This window comes from Heptranchias perlo, unplaced genomic scaffold (genome assembly GCF_035084215.1).
Source record: "Heptranchias perlo isolate sHepPer1 unplaced genomic scaffold, sHepPer1.hap1 HAP1_SCAFFOLD_43, whole genome shotgun sequence".
In the NCBI taxonomy this organism is placed as follows: Eukaryota; Metazoa; Chordata; class Chondrichthyes; order Hexanchiformes; family Hexanchidae; genus Heptranchias; species Heptranchias perlo.
The window spans coordinates 3,230,042-3,235,847 of record NW_027139442.1 but is presented as its reverse complement, the minus strand read 5'-3'; the positions used below and the strand labels follow the sequence as shown (position 1 = coordinate 3,235,847).

The window sequence follows — 5,806 nt, the reverse complement described above, 5'->3', positions numbered from 1 at the left end:
GGTTAGTGTTTAAAGATCACTTCACAAAAAAACAGCTTGACGAGCTGGGGTTACAGACGGACATGTCGGGCAGGAAAAAGCCAGCTGGTTCATCAATCCTGTCCCACTTGCCTGCTGCATCGTGACTGGACACTTCCTACCTGCACCACCCGCCCCACACACCGGAAACATGTAATCAACTGGGAGCGGTTGGAAACCAGAAAAAAATACAGGGCCAATAAGGAGGGGAAATTCTGGGAAATTCCTCCCCGAATCCCTCAGGCGATCGATTCGAGTTCAGTGGATCGCACTGACCATGTGTAGGTGAACTGTAAAACCACTCACCTTCTATATGATGCGATCTCTTCCTCAGTCAAGAACTGGTCCAGATCCCTCGAGAAGGCCAAGAGAGAGTCAGCACCCACCACACCAGCCGTGAATGCATTCCACATACTCAGTATTCTCTGGAAAAAGAAGAACTGCCAAACACCCAGACTATTACCTCTGTATGGTCTGATCGCATGTCCGCTGCTCCGCCTCAATCTGTGAAATTGGAAATAATCTATTTCTTCACTCAGAGGGTGGTGAACCTGTGGAATTCTCTACCACAGAAGGCTGTGGAGGCCAAGTCACTGAATATATTTAAGAAAGACATATTTCTACACACAGAAGGCATCAAAGCGTATGGAGAGAGAGCGGGGATATGGTATTGAGATAGAGGATCAGCCATGGTCATATATAATAGCGGAGCAGGCTCGGAGGTCCGAATAGCCGACTCCTGCTCCTATTTTCTCTGTTATTATTACTGGGAACGCTCTCCAGCCCCGGGATGGGAGCCATTTCAAAGGCGCCTGCGTGCTTCAATTGAATTGTATCGTGTGCAGAGCGTTCGGTTTTTCTCGAGTTGAAGAAACCCTTTCCTGTCCTTGTGTGTGAAGGTGAGGTGAGGACAAGAGGGTCTTTTCAAAATTCGATACATAAAGCGTTTGGAGATGCCGGGGATTGAACCCGGGACCTCATACATGCAAAGGACGCACTCTTCCACTGAGTTACATCCCCTTAGTAAAAGCCCTTCCACTTTAGAATAAAAAAGTGGGCTTCCCGCTCTGACTCTCCCGGACAACGAAATGCCCAGTCGTTCCACGTGCTCACAATGTTCAACCTCTGCTTCAGTTCACGGGGTTTCTGCTCCATTTTACTTTGAACTTTCCAAAAAAAAGTCAGCGGAAATAAAAAAAATACAATTGCCAATAATCAGTGACGAGGCTGACATCCAAACTCTGAATCATAACGTGAGATTAATGAATGACACAGCGTCAAACAAGAGCTGGGATTGCTCGCTCGACAATGCTCTGTCACACATTCTAGTCAGTCGGCGGCGGCGATGAGCTGAGCTCCTGAGGGGACCGTGAGATGAAGTCCTGCTCCGGGACAATTTAATGCTTGTCGAGCACTCAGAAGATGGAACTCGCTGCGCTCAGAAAGCGAGATTCGCCTTTCCGTGCCGAATTTTGATGAAAGCTATTTGTGCAGATGCTGCGGATTGAACCCAGAGACCTCGTACATGCGAAGCATGCGCTCTACCACTGAGCTACATCCCCAAGTAAAATAAATAGCTACCCAAGGAAAGAAGAACTGATTGTTCTCATTTTATGAGACCACCCATGGTGGGTCTGCCACGTGATAGATTATTTCCAGTTTCAAAGATTGGGGAGGAGCAGGGAACAGGCGTTTGGACCACACAGAGATAAGAATAGTCTGGATGTTGGACGGTTCTTCATTTTCCAGAGTAGTGAGTCTCTGGAATGCATTGCCGGCTGGTGTGGTGAGTGCTGACACTTTGTATATTTGGCTTAAAATCGTCTAGTTTTCTGCTGCAACCAGACAATTAAAGGTGAAGTATGCGGACCTGATCCGACTGTGGGTGAACGGCCTCGGCACTTAGTCTAATGAGACAGCGGGAGTTGAGAAGAATGGCCTGGAAAGGGGGGAAAGAGTCTTTGAACTGTGCTGTAACCATCCCTCCTATTTCAGGGCGCATTTTTCGAACGGTCCCGTTATCAGTCACTTTGCTTACGGTTGGACGGGACTAGAAATGCTCAGGCACATTGTAGCAGAGGCCGGCAAGAATATTTCGAGTCCTCCAGCTTCCGAGGAGGGCAAGGTGAGGCATAGACAGCATTGAGTCTCATTTCACTATCAAAGGCCAGGTGTGAGTTTGTGTTTAAAGATCAATTCACAAAAAAACACCTTGACGAGCTGTGGTTACTGACGGACATGATGATCAGGAAAAGACCAGCTGGTTCATCAATCCTGTCCCACATGCCCGGAGCATCGTGACTGGACACTTCCTACCGACACCATCCGCCCCATCCACCGGAAACATGTAATCGACTGGGAGCTGTGACAAACCAGAAACAAATACAGGGCCAATTTCTGGAAAATTCCTCCCCGACATCTTCAGGTGATCGAAACCAGTCCAGGACATGACACTGAGCAGGCGGAGGTTAACTGTAAAACCACTCACCTTCCATAGGATGCGATCTCTGTCCCATTCAAAAAACAATCCCGATCCGTCGAGAAGGCAGATAAAGACTCAGTATCCACCACATCAGCCGGCAATGCATTCCAGAGGCTCACTGCTCTCTGGGAAATGAAGAACCTACTAACATCCAGCCTATTCTTACCTCTATGCAGCCTAAACGCATTTCCGCTGAATTCCAGCATCTGAATCATAAAGTGAGTTGCATGAATGACAGAGCGTCAAACAGGAACGAGAACTGGGATTGCTCGCTCGACATTGCACCGTCACACATTCCGGTCAGTCGGCGGCTGCTATGAGCTGAGCTGCTGAGGGAACCATGCGATGAAGTCCTTCTCCGGGCCAATTTAATGCTGTGGAGCCTCAGAAGATTCATCTTTCCGTGGGCGGCGGGTGGGAGAGGGGGAAGAGGCTCCTTGGTGTAAGATTAGGCATTTCCAGCATATGGAGCGTACATTTCGATTCGGAGTTTTTAAAATAGAAACCATAGAAACCAATCACGTTTACATTCGGCATCTTAATGCATAAACAGCACCCGCTTATAAACATAAGCTCGCTGGGAATCGGAGGATAGTCGCTGAGGTTCATGCAATGGACGACTTAAAACTTACCCAGAATACGGAATGCCAGACTGAGCGAGGTGATGCTGGATCTGATTATATTGCAGGGTTCCAGCATTTTGCAGAAGATAAAAGGCGACACTGTGAATGTGTTGCGACTATGTAGAGAATGTGTTGAGAATATGTTGAGAATTTGTTGAGAATTTGGTGAGAATATTTAGACCTTGGGTATGTCGAGATGTAGTGGTATTTTGTCCGCACAGACCATGAGCAGTTCTGATAGGGGTGTCAAGGAATGTGAATAACAAATAAAGATAAGGGAGAGTTTGCATGAAATGAGCGGTATAAAGAATTCTAGTTTTACATTTGAATTTATAGAAGGACAAGACGGCGAGAGAGAGAGAGAGAGACGGATAAGCAGCCAACCAAGTGTTCCAGCTTCTATCCAAAGCAAGACTAAAGGTCAGTATTATGTCCTTCTTAGTAATACTATGTCCATCAACATTGTGTGTGTTGATACTTGCTTATATTCAATAAACGATTAATCGCAACATATTGGTGAAGAGTCTGAATCGATCTTATAAACTGGCGACTGCGACGTCGGACCTTGACATGAGATAATGTGGATTGAGTGAAACTAAATGCCTCCGACGGACAAGGTGCTGAACCCAGTCCGTTCAGGTGGGAAAACCGTTTCGGCGGGAACATGAGTTTTTCCCTCCAATACTAACAGTAACATTGGGGACAATCAGGGAAGCTTTTGGAAAAGAATCTCGGCATAGAAGTCTGTTAAGAATTATCTAAGAGACAATAGGTCTGGGTGAGACAAAGACTGTGAGCTTGAGACTTTGACTCACTACAAAATGGGGTTAAGGAGCAAACAACAGAAATTGAAAATTGGTTTGGGAGAAAACAGGATAAATTAGTTTATCATACAATAAAGAAGGAGAGAGGGGAAGATCCAATCCCTTTTGTAGTTACAAGCTACAAAAGTTCTTTTGTTTGCAGCGCACTGTTTCTTTAAAAGCCTGTGTGAATGTTCCGGGCCACTGGCTGTGGCGACACGTTCTTTTTCAGCCTGCAGTGTAAGAATGGTACAAAGATTTTGTTCAGCTGCTAAGGCTAACTTTTCTTCAATTATATTCACTACTTTTTATGCTCAATTGGAAAGGCGATCTTGGGTTCATGTCACGCTACACGTTACCCCACCAGCGAACAAATGTTATCTGTTTTTAATATAATGGGTCATTTGCTGGCTCTCTCTGCCTCCCGGATGTTTCTGCCTCTCTCTGTTTTTTTTCTCTGTTTTTTTTCCCTGTTTGTTTTTTTGTTGAATGTGTATTCGGGGGTTCTGCAGGTGACACCTCTCTGTCTGAACACGGTGATTGCCTTGGCAACGGGCAGTTGCAGGGGCAGTCTGTAAACACCATGTATTGTTCTATATGTATAAATGCGTAGGCTTCAAGGAGCTCTTGAAACATTTGCCTGAGGAAGGAGGAAATCTCCGACAGCTTGTGAATTTAAAATAAAATTGCTGGACTATAACTTGGTGTTGTAAAATTGTTTACAATTGTCAACCCCAGTCCATCACCGGCATCTCCACATCATAAGGAATATGAGCAGGAGGAGGCCATACGGCCCCTCGAGCCTGCTCCGCCATTCAATAGTTCATGGCTGATCTTGTAGCTGATCTCCACTTTACCGCCCTATCCCCATATCCCTTGATTGCCTGGTCCAAAAATCCATCAAACTCAATCTTGAATACACTAAACGACTGAGCATCCACAGCCCTCTGGGGTGGAGAGAACAGCATCAATGAAGATAAAGGGAATGAAATGAATTGTATCATACAGTTACATCTCGCTGCTCTGTCTGAACATTTTGATCACGACTCCCCTGCAGAGGGATTTGAAAATTTGATGGAAAAGCGTTGGGTGAAAGATCCTTTTTGCTTTTGAAAATCCTGAATTAATAATGAAGCTAAACTTGATTCCTGAGCAAGAAAACGAGCTGATGCGACTCACCTGTGAGCACTGTGAAAACACGCCACAAGTCATTCAGTTTGTCATCTTTTTCGATCAGTGCTTTCAAAGAATATCCTCTGTTGAGTAAGATAATTGTTCTGTTATTGCGTTCGTTCACAACAACCTACATGTGCGAACTGGGATTTTCGACTTTGAGAACAAGAGAAAGAAACCGGCTTAACAGCGCACCTGATGTGCGTGTGGCGCTTTCATCTTGTGATCCAGATTGGAACGAGATCATGACCAACAGGCAGACCCACCCCTCACATTAAGTAATGAAACTCAACCATACTTTTGTTTTACTGTATTTATACTGTATTTAAAAAAAAATTCAAGCAACGTCGATGTTTAATTTAAGTTGTGACTTGAAGTTGAATCAAGTGAAGTGAAGAGCGAGCATGGATTCACCTTTATTGGGATTTGATGAAAACTCCAGTCAGAAGATATTATTGTTTTGGGTCCCTGGGGGAAGTGTTTTTCTTCCACTGGCTCGCGAGGAAACCAGTTTGAAAAACACTGTTCTACATTGTACGGTCAGTGTATGTATAGCAAACCCGTTCTGACTTCCTCAGTCTGTATTTCTCGACACTGTTCTGTGGGAGTCGCGGGTAATAAAACACTGACCAACACCCGGCGAGTAATGGCGGCCGCAGGCCCCACAATCCCCCGCACCCCAGAAACCCCTCTGTCTCTAAAAAGGT

The 5,806-nt window shown here is 45.5% G+C and overlaps 1 non-coding gene across 1 annotated transcript; it reads right to left on the bottom strand.

The window, feature by feature from the left end:
• Nucleotides 1-966: 966 nt before the first annotated feature.
• Nucleotides 967-1,038, bottom strand: trnaa-ugc (transfer RNA alanine (anticodon UGC)). Its single transcript has one exon. It is a non-coding gene; the product is annotated as a tRNA-Ala (tRNA).
• Nucleotides 1,039-5,806: the final 4,768 nt, after the last annotated feature.